Source organism: Eublepharis macularius, chromosome 2 (assembly GCF_028583425.1).
Source record: "Eublepharis macularius isolate TG4126 chromosome 2, MPM_Emac_v1.0, whole genome shotgun sequence".
Classification (NCBI taxonomy): domain Eukaryota; kingdom Metazoa; phylum Chordata; class Lepidosauria; order Squamata; family Eublepharidae; genus Eublepharis; species Eublepharis macularius.
The window spans coordinates 112,306,144-112,322,420 of record NC_072791.1 but is presented as its reverse complement, the minus strand read 5'-3'; the positions used below and the strand labels follow the sequence as shown (position 1 = coordinate 112,322,420).

The following is a 16,277-nucleotide window of genomic DNA, read 5'->3' as shown; positions in this document are numbered from 1 at the left end:
TGCATCTGGTTTCGACCTCTTTGGTCCAACAATCGCCATTCCGGGAGCTTCATCTGTCCCAACTTGTCGATTACAATCCCAATTATCTGCTGTTTTGGAATTGGATGACGAGGAGGATGTGATCTCACATTCTACTGTTACGTGTGAGCTAGCCTCGGCACCTCCACCAAGTAGCCTATAGGTGATACCTGTTTTTTTCCCCAAATGAAGAGTAACATTTGCTCCTGGTACAGATTAAATGTGTGGTCAGAGCACTGGAGTTGGATGTTTTAAAATTGCACTCCAAAGCCCTGCAGTAAGGTGTTCTAGCAGGCTTGTATTTCAAATCCTGTTTTCTTATACTCCCCACCAGTGAAGGACCTGTTAGACATCACTCACAGCATGGGGGTGGGGGAGACACTCCATCCTCCACTCCTGTTATTTCACTAAAGATCAAAAAATATTACAAGCCCAAGCAGCTGGTTTAACCACCCCTCACCCTTTTTCTTTAATGTGTAAGGGTGTGCAACCCGATACCTTCATGGTTTCTTATTAGCTCTGGCTGACAGAGAGGGCAGATAATTGGATGTACTGGCCACAATATATACTCAGCTGCAGCTCACAACTTTAAAATAAGCCATCATGAGTTCCTTACTTTCTCTGGGAGAGGCTCTCCATTTATATGCAAGTTTTCCCTGATAATAGCAGAGCTCTTGTGTAGGTTCTTCAAAGGGAGGCTACTAAATTAGCCAAACAACAAGGGACAGTGGAAAAATGTGAAGTGGATTGCTCAGCCAGATCCGTGGCTTCTGCTATTCTTATCAGGCATCGCACATGGTTACATTCAACAGCTCTTCTTCAGTATAAAAAGAGCAAGAATGAGAGTTTTTCCCTTCTAGGGTATATCGCTGCTTAGGGGGAAACTGACAACTCCTTGAGCCAAATGAAGAAAAATTGCCAAACCGCAAAGTCTCTTGGCTCATTTGACTTCCCAGTCACAACAACCAAGGTCCTTGAATTTACTGGCTTTGTCCTGGAAGGTATCCCTACCATCAACCTTCTGGTCAAAGGCCCTATCTGCCAGCTTAACACCAATACCACCAATACCACCAGGAGGATGGCAAGGTCAAAGCAAAACTAGTCCAACCCCATTCTTGCAGGACTGCTCCTCAATGACATGATGCTGAGTCAATAAAAACACTCATGTGTTGGACAGATAGTATCTCTTTGTTTTCTGTGGGAAGCTGTCACTAATGACTTTGTGAGTGCTTTCTATAATTAGACAAGGTTATCACTTATATTTTCTGCACTGGTGTCTATGCTCCACTGGTAAAAAATCCTGTTAGCATTTAGAAATGGTGCTTTATTTTGCCGTTGTTGTCCTTTTAATTGTCTTTCTACTAATGTACAGGAACTATCAGTCAATTAGAAATAGATTTTATGTAGGAAGAGAGAAACAACTTGATAGTAAAGTTGCTGAACTGGTTGAAGGCAAATGGAAAGTACTAGAAAAGCTCAGCATTTGCAAAAAACAGTATAAAGAGTTAGGAAACTCCTTGAAGGATGCTAGCCTTCTAAATGAGTCACCCAGCGCATCAAACATGAAGACAGCATGTAAAGAACTGAGCAGCTCAAACCCTGTTCGCAAAAAAGAAATAGACTGTTTAGAAAAGAACAGAATATTGATAGAGAAACAACCAGAAGAAGCAAACGACGACGTAGCAGAGAAGGCCAAAGCCAAGATGACCTCAGCCCAGCAGTGGAACATCCCAGAGAGGAAGATGACCTCAGCCCAGCAGTGGAACATCCCAGAGAGAGAGAGAGATGACACCCCAGCAGAGGAGGAACGCAAGTTAAAGAAACCCAAGACTTTAAAACAAAAACCACAGAAGAGTGAGAAATGGACCTAACTGGAACTGCAGAGACAATAAAACATTCCCTAAGCCAGAGGAAGCTGCACACAACTCTTCTGGAAAAGAGATGTGTTCCGCTTAAGGAGAAGGGGGGGATTTGTAATGATTTCAGGTAAATGGGTGCATGTGTCTTTAAATGCTTGGTTTGAGCTGGGTGAAGAGTGGGGGTGAGAGAGGGATGAGTGAATGATATGATTGGTTGATGACTGAGAGTGTGGGCGGAGTGAATGCAGTTTAGACTGAGAGTGAGGAGAGCAAAGTTTCAGTCAGAAGAAAGCATCCTAGCTCTGTGCTGCCTGAGTATATTGAAATATTTATGAGAGAAATATAACCTGTGTGGAACCTGAACTGAGCATGTTTGTGAAAGAACACTTGGCCAGGGAAAGAGAGACCAGCTGTGTGCTGCCTGAGCAGGTTTAATATTTCTGTGAATGAGAGTCAGAGAAAGAGAGGCTAGCTGTGTGCTGCCTCAGGAGTTTTAAGCATTTCTGTGGGAGAAATATTGAGTTAGAGAAGGAGGCTGGCTGTATGTGAAGCCTTAGAGGAAATCTGAGTGAATGAGTTTATAGGAAGTAACTTTAAGAACCGAGAACTACGTTTATGAAACCAATACGCTTCTTGACTAAATAAAAGTTTGTTTTGTTATATCCCAGAGTAGCTGTCATTGCTATATCCCATTCCTATCCTCAGGGCCACAAAGAACCACGAAGGAGCCTGATGCTTAGGAATGTTACCAAAGGGAAAACTTTAATAAAATATATTGGAATATAATATTCCTGGTGGCAGCAAACTACCCAGAGGGTGTTAAGGGAAAGATTAAAAGAAATATCTACTCAAAGAAAGTAAAGGTCATAACATCCCCCTTACAAACTTTACAAGCTAAAGAAATCTCTCCACGGTTGGCTTGTACGTGCGCAGTCTCAATGTGGGACTGCACAGAAGAATGACAACGAACAGAGAGATCTCTTCTGCTAAATGGTGACAGCAAATACAAAAAGGAGGGAAACACCCTGAGAAACCCAAATACACTACCAGGTGTATACTGACCACTTTTGTAATTAAAGTGCAAGTGCTCCAACATATATCACACAATATACACTGCAATTTACAAAATTCATAATTCCGAAAATAAATATACAAATAATTAATCAGTCAAGTCAATATCCAGTCAGTTAGGAATGTCCAACAAAGTCCACAATAGTTAGAACCTCTGGTATTATTTCCTTGAAATGTCAGGTGGACTATCTTAGAGGATAGCAGGCATCTTCTATTTGAAGCTCCAAAAAGCCGAAGATGCAAATGTCGGCTGAAGCTCCAGGGAGCCAGAAGACTCCAGTCAGTTGGCAACGAGCCTGCCAGCTAATAAATCCGCTTGTTTCGATATTTCTTCGTCCCGGCCAATATTCATGCTGTGAAATTACATTTGTCCACAAATTACATTTAATTGCAAACAAATTACACATGACAAATTATTTCACCCCCAATCGAGGTTGTGCGAAACGGACTTACTGGTCTTCCTAGTTAATGTTTCTTGCCATTCATCATGATCCTGTTGTATTAAAAGCGTGTGCGGCCCCACTTGGTTAATTACTATATATACTTATAGGTTCTAACCTCAAAGTTTATTTAAAGGTGAACCCACAAATGAGTTCGTTCAGAGGAAGTTAGGGGATGCATTCAACAAGGAAAAAACTGCAATCACCACTGCAAGTTTTACAAGAACACCGAGAAGTCAATTTCATTGTTAAGTGCCTTAGGGACAAGACTTTCCATTCTGAAAATCCATTGTGCTTTTGCCTGTAATAAAATATTGCCAATGTTTTCACTTGGTTTAATAACTTGCAATACAGAGTATTTTAAATTTCGTTCACTTCTATGCTGCATTTGAAAATGTTCCACAAGGGGAGCTTCCAAATTCCTTGTACATATTTTAGAAAGATGTTCCTGAATCCGGATACAAATGGGGCATGTAGTGCTCCCAATGTATAATAAAGTACAAGTGCATTGAATAACATACACCACGTGCGAGGTAGTGCATGTAGAGTAACTTTTAGAGTACAAGGACTTGCCAGTACATGGATGTTTAATGGAACCCAAATGTATGCTTAGTGGGCAGATATTACAATGGCCACATGCGAAGTGCCCATGTGGCAAACTATCTCGTGGCTTAGATTGCTTAAAGTCCGAGTGCACCAAAAGGTCCCTGAGACTTTTCGTTCTTCTGTAACCAATTTTTGGAGGGACACTACAACCTGCTATATCTTGCACTATATGCCAATTTGCCCTTACAATATGGGCAATATCTCCAGATAGATGGGAGAAATCAAGTGCCCACGTAATACCAGAATGAGTCTTATTGTTGTTCACTCTAGCTTGTAGTAGTGACTGTCTTGAGGCTGAATCCGCCCTGATTAAAGCCCGCTGGATGACATGTGTAGAATATTCCCGGGCGGCAAATGCACCACTCATTTTTTGGGCTTCTCTGGTGTAATCCAAACTCAGGGAGGAGTTGCGCTTAAGGCGAAGGAACTGACCATAAGGTATGTTCCTTTTAAGGTCATTCCTGTGAAAGGAAGAATAATTAAGATAAGCGCAACGATCTGTTCCCTTACAGAAAGGTCTTACTCCCAATCTCGTCGATGTTCTCTTAAACACTACCACATCCAGAAAAGGTATGCAGTGTTGGTTGCCCTGAAAAGTGAACTTGATATTTGGATCAATCTCATTTAACCAATTTACAAACTCAGTGGCACAGTCTCTCCCTTTCAGGACCAGAAATACATCATCAGTGAATTGTTTTATGCAAACCATTTGATCAAAGAAAGGATTAACAGCACCATTGAGAAGGTACCTGATTTCCAAATCCGCCATAAACAAAATGTCAATACTAGGGGCTGCTGGGCAGCCCATGGCAACCCCCTTCACTTGATAACAGAACTGCTGTTCAAATCTAAAATAATTATGTTCCAATATAATGTCCAACAAGTTTAATAGGAACAGGGTGGGAGGGTGGTCAGAACGCCTAGAGTGCAACACAGCCTCAATAACTCTTCTGGCTTCCTGATGTGGAAGCTGCAAGAGTACTATATGCAGCAAAATGGAAAACAGATTCGTGCCCTAACATGCCTGAGTGGACAGACAAGATGTATGAATATGCATCAATGGCTAAATTAATTTCCTATATGCACAATAGACCAATATCGGAATTCTGGAAAGATTTCTTTGATTATGTAGGTTAAAACTAAGATAAATTAAGGTAATTATATTATAGTGATAAAATACAGAAGAGATTGGCATTAAAGTCTGAGTATAAGTAACTACGGAGAGGGGAAGAGAGCTATTATATAATTTAGTTGTGCTGTTATATACTTTGAATATACTTTGAATATATTTTTCTGTTAGTTTAAATCTAATTCAAATGTAGTGCTTGCATAAGTTTCTATGCACTTTCTATTGTTATTCAATCTTTTATTTTTAAATAAAACCTTTACTTTAAAAAACCCAATGAATGAATGCCCTTGCCAATATAATATTAGGCAAACCTATCAATTTCAAAGTTGTAATGTATGTTTTTCTTGTAATGATCCATAGAAATTGTGTGAGAGAGCATATGCATCATTTATTTATTTGTTAATAACAACAACAACAACAACAACAACAACAACATCATTCAATTTATATACCACTCTTCAGGACAACTTAATGCCCGCTCAGAGCAGTTTACAAAGTATGTCATTATTAATCGGATTAATCGGATTTTCCCAGAGGATGTAACAGCCTTATTCCATCATTGTCTGACAACCAGTTACTTCCAATGGGACAACGAATTCTATGAACAGATGGATGGGGTGGCCATGGGGAGCCCACTCAGCCCAGTTATAGCAAACTTCTACATGGAACATTTTGAAAAAACAGCTCTAGAATCAGCACCCCACAAACCCAGTGTATGGTTCCGGTTTGTGGATGATACATTCATCATTTGGAGCCATGGGGAGGAAGAATTGATGGAGTTTTTGAATCATCTCAACAACATCCACCTGAACATACAATTCACAATGGAGAAAGAAAGTGAGGGAAAACTCTCATTCCTGGATACCTTGGTCATCCGCAAAGCAAACTTTCAGTTAGGTCACAAGGTCTACAGGAAACCAACTCACACTGATCGGTACTTACACAAAAACTCCAATCACCACCCCCGACAGAAAAGAGGCATAATGAAAACATTAGTGGATCGTGCAAGACGGATATGTGAGCCGCGCTTTCTCAATGAGGAAATTAATCATCTAAACCACGCACTTCAGGCAAATGGCTACTCCAGAAATGAAATCCGAAGAGCAATCAAACCCAGGATGAATCAAACAACCAAAGAAAAACAGTCTCCCACAGGAAAAGTGTTTTTGCCATATATCAAAGGAATTACTGATCAGATGGGAAAGCTTATGAAAAAGCATAACCTTCAAGCAGTATTCAGACCCACCCGAAAAATACAACAGATGCTACGATCAGCAAAAGACAGCAGAGATCCCCTCACCTCTGCAGGAGTATACCGTATACCCTGCAGCTGTGGACAAGTTTACATCGGGACCACAAAGCGTAGCATCCAGACAAGAATAAAAGAACATGAAAGACACTGCAGACTTGGACAGCCTGAAAAATCAGCAGTGGCTGAACATAGCCTAACTCAAACAGGGCACAGTATCTTATTCCAGGACACCAAAATACTGGACAACACTTCCAACTACTTTGTCAGACTGCACAGGGAAGCCATTGAAATTCACAAGCATAAGCAAAACTTCAACAGGAAAGAAGAAACCTTAAGAATGAACAGAGCATGGGCTCCAGTTCTGAAAAACACCAGGCCAACAAAACACTCCACACCCGACAATAGCCCTGCAGAGAAGATTAGCACATCAAGCACCAATCCATATGCAAAAGAACCGCCTCAGGATACAGTGAAGCCTCCCGCCATTAGCATTCCACACCCTGGGAAACTCTTACAGAATGACTCAGCTCAACCCCACCCCTCCTGAGTAGATACAAATGACCTACATCTTTTCCACACTGTGACACTGAGAGATCTCTGTCTTTTGGTGCTACACCTCTGAAGATGCCAGCCACAGCTGCTGGCGAAACGTCAGGAACTACAATGCCAAGACCACGGCAATACAGCCCGGAAAACCCCCAACAACCATCGTTCTCCGGCCGTGAAAGCCTTCGACAATACATATGTCATTATTATCCCCACAACAAAACACCCTGTGAGGTGGGTGGGGCTGAGAGAGCTCCAGAGAACTGTGACTAGCCCAAGGTCACCCAGCTGCCTTCAAGTGGAGGAGGGTTTAAATAAACCCACACATATAATAATACAAAATTTTAAAAATGTTATGAATTCACCTGATTGACTGCACAAGTCAAATAAAATCCAAAGCTAAAATTCTTATTTATAGATCCTCTCTCATATGGTAGAAGTGATATACAGTGTAATATTAAGAACACTTTCTTGGGAGTAGTCCCCACTGAACAGACCTAAGTAGACCTGCTTAGGATTGCTCTCTAATCACCCATTTGCTACGTAAGTAACAAGTGATGCTAGAGAGTGAGACAGTGGAATTGACATGCCCCAATAGATAAATGAACTATTACATCCACACATACTTAGTGTTTGGGATGTGCTAAAACTGGGTTTCCAGTGCCTTCAGGTTTCGACTTAAATATAAATAAAATTTACAGCATTATTCTATTAAAAATAATTTCCATATGAATTTGTTCAGATATAACTATAACCACACTTGCTCAGTTTTTTTCCCCTAAACAAATATTTCTGTTCAAGCATTTGTTCCTACTGGAACATAAAATTAACATGGAGTACATTTTACACTTTGTTTACTAAGTATCAACCAAAATAAACTTGTTCAACCAAATAGTACTGTATTATGGCATCAGACAAATTTCCAAATTAATTTTTTTTATGGCGAAACCTTATCACTGATGGTGTAATGCCTAGTGTCAGATCCAGATTGGTGAGAGAGACTCAAGCACCAGTTTCCACTCCGCCATGATACTCACTAGGTAACTTTGGGCCTACTTCAACTGTCACAACGCAAAATCTGAAATGACAGTATAGACTTCATACTCCTAATAAGAGGGTAGTGTAACATGCCCACCAACATCTAGCCTCCATTTTGGAGGGCTCTTCCAAAAACAAACACTATTACCATAGAGAAGAATCATTCAACCGATTTTAAACTTAAGTACCGTCTGTTCAAAAGAAAGGGGGAGGGGGAAAAGAGAGAATCTCTCTGGTTTTCTGGTCGTAAAGGTGCTGAAGGTATGAACAGATACACAACTAAGACAACTGACAATGTAATAACCAGTCAGAGGGATGTTCCGCTTCGTATAGGGAAGCGCTAGAACTTTGACCAGGCGCTCAGGAGACCTTACTGGCTTAAGACAAAGCGAGGCATAAATTCAGGGGCGTAGTGGCCACTTACTTTACTTGGAGAAATCCCAACAGGACCTATACCCCAGACCACGAGTCCCCAGAGCGAGAGGAGCACCTACGGAGAACCGTCTCGTTCTCTTCTCAGAGTGGGGTGGGTGGTGGGAAGGTGGGGTAAGAAGTACTTTAACTGCAGCTCGCTAAGCTACCATAATGGTCCTCATAGTTCACAAAACAACAATAGTGCAACGTACACAGCCTCAAGAAGGGGCAGCGTCTCTCTTCAGCCAAAGAGCAGTACACACTGGGAGAAGACCGCCCGGTACAATAACGTAAACTAGCCCGTAGTCCAATCTTACCTTCGAAGCAACAACTCCCAGAATTGCGCAAAATCTTCATGAGACACCCACGGTAAAGCACTAGAGTAGAAGTCAATTGTTGTAATAGGCGCTGAGAGTTTTTCAATCAGCGCACCGAATAATGGTCCGACGGGAAACGAAAGGAAGAGATCCAATAAACAGGCCTCGTCACTAGAAACGTTCCGACATTAAGTGTTGTTTTCTACCCGGCTGAATAGACTGGAACACACGGGGAGGGAAGAACCTCGTTAGTAAGAGACGCCGTTACCATGGCGACCAACCGCAGATCGGCGAAAGTGACATTGCTGCGGCGCCTCGTAAGTAGACGTTTCGATTCCTCTTCCCTTCTTTTATTACGAGTCCTCCGCGGCTGCTTTATAACCAAGATCCTCCGCGTAGCTTTTCCCGAGAGGGCAAGCTGTTTATCTTTTCTGCCCGCCTAAGCAGCATCCCACTTGGGTATTAGAAAAGTCCCGATAGCCCCTGGAACTACTTTCGCCCCAGCCTCACTAAATCTTTGCCATATTCAGTGGGGTGTTTTTCCTCAATTTGACATCACTTATAACACCTTTATTTTATAAATTTTTATAATACATCGTTTGCAAAAGCGTTGTGATCGTTGTTATGGTTGCCCTCACAGCAACCATGTCAGCTGTGTCACTAGTATTCATGATGAACAGCTGAGTCTGAAAGGCACTGACTGCAATGAAACTGCACTGTACTGGCCTACCTTGGTTGCCATGCCAGAAGTACTGGAATTCAGAGCAGTTTTATTCCCCTTCCAGTTCAGTCTGACTCTTGCTAGCAGTCAGTATCTGTTGTACTTATGTGCTTATAATAACATTACTTAATTATTGTAGGCTTTTTGTGGGAGCTGCATGATACTTAACGTTGGTGGCAACTGTAGGATCCTTCTGATGCACACAGAAAGATTCCTTGTGTACTAGACAAAGCACAAGTTACAAGAGCTTGTCCCAAACACTGTCCTGGGTTGTGTGGAAAGTACATGAATCCTTCATGTTAGGAGCAATTTTATGAGATAGGGTTAAATTTTTCAGTATGCCTAACATGTGTACCTCAGCAAGCATAAAAATTATTCAGCAAGACTGGAGTTTTACTTACCAGCAAGTTCCTTCAGTATCCTAAGATGCAGTTCATCTGGTCCTGATGACTTGGTTTCATTTAAAGAAACTAGGTGTTTACGTTCCATCCCTATGTCTATCCTAGGCTGCAATTCCCTTTCTTCATCAGACGCTCTCTTTTTGCCCGGTTGAGCACAGTTCCCCTTGCAAGAGAAGACCAAGGCAAAGCTGAAATTGAGCAGTTCTGCAGTCTCTTTATCACCTGTTAAAATCTCATTTTCCTCTCCTTGCAGAGGGCCTATCATTTCATTCTTTTTCTTGCTTTGAACTTAGTCAAAGAACCCTTTTTTGTTGTGTTTAACGGCTCTTACTAGTCTAAGCTTATATTGAGCTTTAGCCTTTCTAACACTCTTTTAAAAGCAGTGGCAATTTGTTTATATTCCTCCTTAGTGATACAGCCCTCTCTCTATTTCTTAAATGTGTGGGTTTTTAAAAAATCTTCAGATCTTTAGAAAGCTGTTTATGGAGCCACTCTGGCTTCTTTACCCCCCCCCCCTTTTTCTTTCTCATTGGAATCATTCGTGATTCTGCCTTCAATATCTCACTTTTAAGAAAGTCCCAACCATCTTGAACTCCCTTCTCATTAAGTATTTCTGACCATGGGATTCCACCCAGTGTAACTTTGAACTTGTGAAAATTAGCTTTCCTAAAATCCAACCTGTATGTCTGAGTACGTTAAGTTTTTCCCTTACCCATGATCTTAAACTCCAAAATTACATGGTCACTATTACCCAGGGTGCTCACTACTTTAACCTCATCAACCAGTTCTTCCCTATTGGTGAGAATCAAGTCCAAGATAGCAGACCACTCTTGTTTCCTTCTCCACTTTCGGGAAGGTGAAGTTGTCAGCAAGACGTCAGGAATTTATTAGATCTTACTTTTTTTTTTTTGACTTTCAACAGATATCAGGGTAATTGAAATCTTTCATGACCACTATGTTCCCTCTTTGGAAATTTTGTAATCTGGTCTAGGAGTGTATCATCCAAGTCCTCTGCCTGTCCTAGTGGTCTATAACAGACCCCCACCATAATATCATTTCTTTCTCCTTTTATTTTACCCAGAGGCTCTCAACTGACGTCCATGCTCAGATTCAGGTATTTCCTCACAAGTATATATATCCTTGATGTATAATGCTACTCCTCTTCCCTTTCCCATTGTTCTATTACTTTTAAATAAGTTGTATCCCTCAGTCCCACCAAGTTTCAGTAATACCTATTAGGTCATAGTTCCCTTCCTGTATTAAGACTTCAGGTTCCTCTTGTTTGTTTCCCATAATCTGCATGTTAGTGTAGAGACATCGGAATCCATGGTTTATGTACTTGGAGTGCTTCAGACTGGTCCTTACGTGCAAATTAATGGGTCCCTGCCTGCACATATGCCACTTGTCACTCATTATTAGTGCTCCTATCACCAGTAATTGGTATCAAACTACTGTTGGGGGTTTTGTCTCCTGCTCTCACATGATTTAGTTTAAAGACCTCCCTATGAGATTTTTAAGGCTTCTGCCAAACACATTTTTGCCTACCCTCATGAGGTGCAAATCATTTCCTGAGAGAAGTGCTTCATCTAGAAAGTGTAGTCCATGTTCCAGGAAACCAAACTTTTCTGGACAAGACCATCTGCCTAGCCAGTTATTTATTTCCTGTATTCTGCTCTCTCTTCCTAAGCCACAGCCCTCAACAAGAAGTAGTGATGAAATCAAAACCTTTGTTCCCAAGTCCTTCAGCTTTTTATCCAGTGCCTCATAGTCTCTTCTAATACGTTCCAGACTATGCTGGTCAGTATCATTTGTTCCACATGGATGAGCAAGAAGGGATAATAATCTGTGGACTTGATGAGTCTTCCCAGCCTTTCTATCACATCTTGGATGCATGCACCTGGTAGACAACATACCTCTCAAAAGGTCTAGCCAGCATACTTTAGCCTCTACCCTTCTCAGCACCCCAGTCACCACCACGCATCTCCTCCCATTTTGGAAGGCAGAAGCATGAGTCCTCTCATCCACAGGGTCCTGAGAAACTTTTTTTACTCTGTGGAGCCTTGGCTAGTAGTTCTTGTTCCAGTAGTCCAGAGTCAGTATCTATGGGGAGATACTGGAACCAATTGCTCAGAAATACAGGCTCAGGATGTCTCTTGATTTTCCTGCTTCTATGGATCACGTGCTTCTACTTTTCCTCTTCCTGTATTTGGTGTTCTTCCTTTTCCAGAGATACCTTCTCTTCTTCCTCCTGCTACCCTCCCAAGAGTGTTTCATGTGGTCTTTCCACATGCAAAAATATGTTTTGTTGTTTCACTTCCAGTTAGAGTTCCCATCCCCCCTCTTGGGGCGGGGGATCTCCCGATCCCACCCTCCCTCCCCCGAGCCCGCTTATCTGGCTGGCGGGGGGCACGCTCCCTGGGACGCCCCCTCCCCGGGTGGCACCGGGTGGTGCCTGTGTTCTCTGCCCTTCCTCCCTGTGTGATGACGTCAAAAGTGACGTCATCACGCACACCAGGAGTGTGGTGCGCACGCGAGCACAACAAGGACAGCCCCCAATGAGGTAGGAGCCAGCGTCCCAGTCTCCCGCTGGGAGACTTGAGGGACCTGGCAACCCTACTTCCAGTTACATTTTGAGCCAACTGGGTTGTTTCATGAGCTGAGTCTTTTCTATATATTCTTTAGCCCACAGCATTTTGCAAAATAGAAATGTGTTGTATTGTTAAACAAACATTCCTGAAGAGACATTTCCCTTTGACTCAAAAAATATTATTTTAAAATGTAAGTGTTAGTCTTCACATATTAATCAGGGGAGTAAATGTCTTCCACATCCTTCTTGGTGGTTGCAAGAGACAAGCTGATAATATGTCTAAGTATTCTGCAATGTAGTGAAAGTCACTGTACTTATATATTAAGGACAGAGTTGTAAGTGAATTAACATACTTTTTCTATAAAAAAATACCAATTTTATGAAGATCTCCCCTTTCTAAAATTCCATTTCATAAGCTGGGCTATGTAAACCACTAGACAAGTACTTTGTCAAATACAACTTCAAGGAAGAACAATGGAGAATCCATTCTACTTGATGGTCTATTGTAAAGAAATTCCCCTTCCCCATCTGACAGCTTTTGGTGCACATTGCCCAAAACAGCACTGCAGTCTGCATGTTGATTCTGAGTCTCACTCCTAGCTCTGCAAACAACACCACAAGTATTGAGTGTAAAATCCACATGATCTTGGGGAAAGAGTTTATTTTTCTGGACCTTTTTAGAGGGAATATAAGGCTTTATATAAGGCTCCTCCCAATTAGTCCAGTTTGGACTATCAGGGCTTGATAGGACTCCTGAGATTCTGAATCTCAATGTCAAGGAGTCTTTGTCTGATCAGTGCATAAGCTGATTTTTCTGTGAGGGAAAACAAGTCTTCAATATTAATCCCTATTGAGTTAATTTTTTTCTATGTTGTTAAGCCGCATGGATGACTGAGACTCCATCAGCATGTAAAAGATGAGGCTATCCTCATTATTCTTAAAATGTAGATGTAACCAAAATTTGATAGTATTAATCCAAGCTTTGGTCTCAAGGAGTCTTTGATTGGTTTCAAGGCAGATGGCCGCATAAGACACACACATGGGAAGGCCCAATATTTTCCGTAGGAAAGTGGATTGTACTCTTTCTACTTCCTTAAGTAGAATAATAATCCATAATAATCCATATCGGTACACTATAAAACAGTCCTGCACTAATTTTGAGATTGAGTACTCTGATAGCTGCGGGCACAAATTGATTACCCTTGGTGAAAAAGAAGCAAGTGAGTGCAAGTACATTGCAGTTCACAGATTTTATCAATTCCCTCCTATGCGGAACCCAACTAGCTCTGTAATTGAAATAGATTCCTAGGTAATGAAAGCTTTTGAGTTTTGACCTGCTGTTACCTCTTATATTCCATTTTAAAGGTTTCCATGTTTTTGCAAAAACCATGATTTTCGATTTCTCAAAATTCAGGGTCAGTTTGTTTATTTTGCAAAAATCATGAAAGCGTGATAATAATCTTTTCAAACCAATTGGGGAGAGAGAAAGTAAAACTGTATCGTCTGCATATAAAAGCAGTGGAACATGGATTGGCCCGAGTCTTGGAGCGGGGCCATTTATATCCTCCAGAAAGGGAGCCAGATCATTTATAAAGAGATTGAATAATAGTGGGGTTAAAATACAGCCTTGTTTTACCCCAGTATTTATTGGAATTTTGGAGGTTAGATCTCCTTCCCGAGAGCATCTAACCTACACACAGTGTTTTTATGTAACTTTTTAATCAAAAATAGCAATCTCTTATCAATCCCAGCACTTATAAGCTTCTTCCAAAGCAGTTCTCTTGAAACAGAATCAAAAGCACCCTTGAGATCTAGAAAGGCCACAAACAGTTTGGAGCCCTTCACTTCCTTATATTTATTCACAAGATGGTTTAGCACTACACAGTGATCTACGGTAGATTTCCCATGACAGAATCCAACTTGTTCTGGTCCCAAAATTTTCCGCTCTGACACCCAAGCACTTAGTTTTTTCGCTAAGTGTCCTGCATAAAGTTTCCCTGCAATTGACAGGAGGCTAATGGGTCTGTAATTACTCGGGAGTTGGTAATTCCCTTTTTTGAATATTGGCACCAATATTGCGTTTGTCCAGGCATCTGGCATTAACCCTGTCCTGTCTATTTCAGTGAACAGAGTGGCCAAAAAGGGAGCCCACCACTCTGGGAATGCCTTGAACAATTCAGATGGAATTGCATCAGGCCCAGGGGCTTTCCCTGGCTTCAGGTGCTCGATCAGGGATTCTACCTCCTCAGCCTGTACCAGAGGCCATTTAGGACAATCACCCAGATTGAGAGGAGTTTCCTCTGATAACTCCACTTTTATAGAAGTTTGATAGGAAGTAATCATGCCACTTATTTGCAGTAACAGGACTATTTAAATCCAGAGGAGTTAGCTGTGTTAGTCTGTAGTGGCAAAATCAAAAAGAGTCCAGTAGCACCTTTAAGACTAACCAATTTTATTGTAGCATAAGCTTTCGAGAATCATAGTTCTCTTCGTCACCTTTTTATCCAGTGAGTCTGAGACTAATGCCCAGAATTTCTTTGTCATTATTTATTGTGGCTTGAAAAAGAAGATCCCAACGTTTCTGTATGAAAGCTCTTTACTTGTTTCTAAGGGTTTGATTTAATTGATACTTTAGCTCAAAATAGATTGATGGTGATCTTGATAAATTTAATTCTCTATACTGCTTGTATACGGCACGCACCTGGGCTTTCATTTTTAAGCATTCATTATCAAACCACCCTGGTGTACCTAACTCCTTATGACCTTGCTGTTGTGCTGATTGTGCCCCAAGGGCATCCACAAGCTAACTCGTGATTCTATCATATAAATAAACTAACTCTGAAGTGTGGGATGACTTCCTTGACAGAGCCATGGATTCTGCTAGAATGTTTGAATTAAGAAATCTTACAGCCTTGCAAGCCATTTTTTGTGACCAGTGAATTCTAGGAATCCTGTTTTCCTCCTTCCCATAATTATCCCCATCAGTGTCCTGACTCCTGGGGGAAAGAAACTGGCCAAGAGCTGTCATGATAATAAAGTAAACAATGAGATGAGGCAGCTAGCAGTGACTGATCTGTGTCATCAGTAGTAACAGAGTGATGACAGGTAGCTATCATGTGACACCAGCCAGGTGATGTACTTCTCTGTAAATGTCAAGGACACCTGGGCTGGCACAGTGAGTCAGCACTGTGTGGGGATAGGCTACTAAGTAATATATAAGGATGCAGAGTCTTGTGTTGTAAAGAGCTCCAGCTCTGCGGGTTGCTGGCGGAGCACTTTGTCAGCCAACGTAATATATCTGTAATGTATCCACCTGTAAATTGTATAATACACCATTTGTACTGAAGCTTGGTGTGTCGTGTCTTCTCTTGAACCTGCCGCTGATGCCTGTGTAGCATAATCAGACCGCGACAAGAGCCAGTATCAGGGGGAAATGACCACTTTCTGAGCGTTCCCCGATTTTAAATGAACTCACCTGTTCCATAAGAGATGGGGGCATCAGCATATAATCTATCACACTATACCCTTGTCTAGCGGCAAAGGTAAATTCCCTCGCAAGGTCATGACAGAAAGAACCATTCAATATTACCAGCTTGAACCGAATGCACAAACAAACTAGACAGATTCCAGCATCATTAGTATGGGTGTCCCCAACTAGAGAATTAATTATGACACTTCTGACAGTCGCAAAGAATTTAATTACACTAAACTGGAATAAGCAGCGCCAACCTTCCACGAAACAATGGTTGCTAAAAGTCTGGGATTTCATTATCATGGAAAAAATTACTTGCAATCTGCATAACACGAAGAACCTTAACAGCAGTTCAGGCTTTTATGAGAAGTGGATGCTGTTCTATGAGTATATAGCAGAACATGAA

At 41.5% G+C, this 16,277-nt stretch overlaps 2 protein-coding genes across 3 annotated transcripts in view; one reads left to right on the top strand and one right to left on the bottom strand.

Moving 5' to 3' along the window:
* Positions 1 to 8,796, bottom strand: part of DNAJC24 (DnaJ heat shock protein family (Hsp40) member C24) — a 131,705-nt gene extending 122,909 nt beyond the window's left edge. For both annotated transcript variants that reach the window (XM_054971433.1, XM_054971435.1), the window contains exon 1: positions 8,691 to 8,796. The gene's annotated coding sequence lies outside the window, so the exon portion shown is untranslated. The remainder of the gene's footprint in view (positions 1 to 8,690) is intronic.
* A 181-nt stretch (positions 8,797 to 8,977) lies between these two features.
* Positions 8,978 to 16,277, top strand: part of DCDC1 (doublecortin domain containing 1) — an 807,587-nt gene continuing 800,287 nt past the window's right edge. The window contains exon 1 of the mRNA XM_054969981.1: positions 8,978 to 9,007. The gene's annotated coding sequence lies outside the window, so the exon portion shown is untranslated. The remainder of the gene's footprint in view (positions 9,008 to 16,277) is intronic.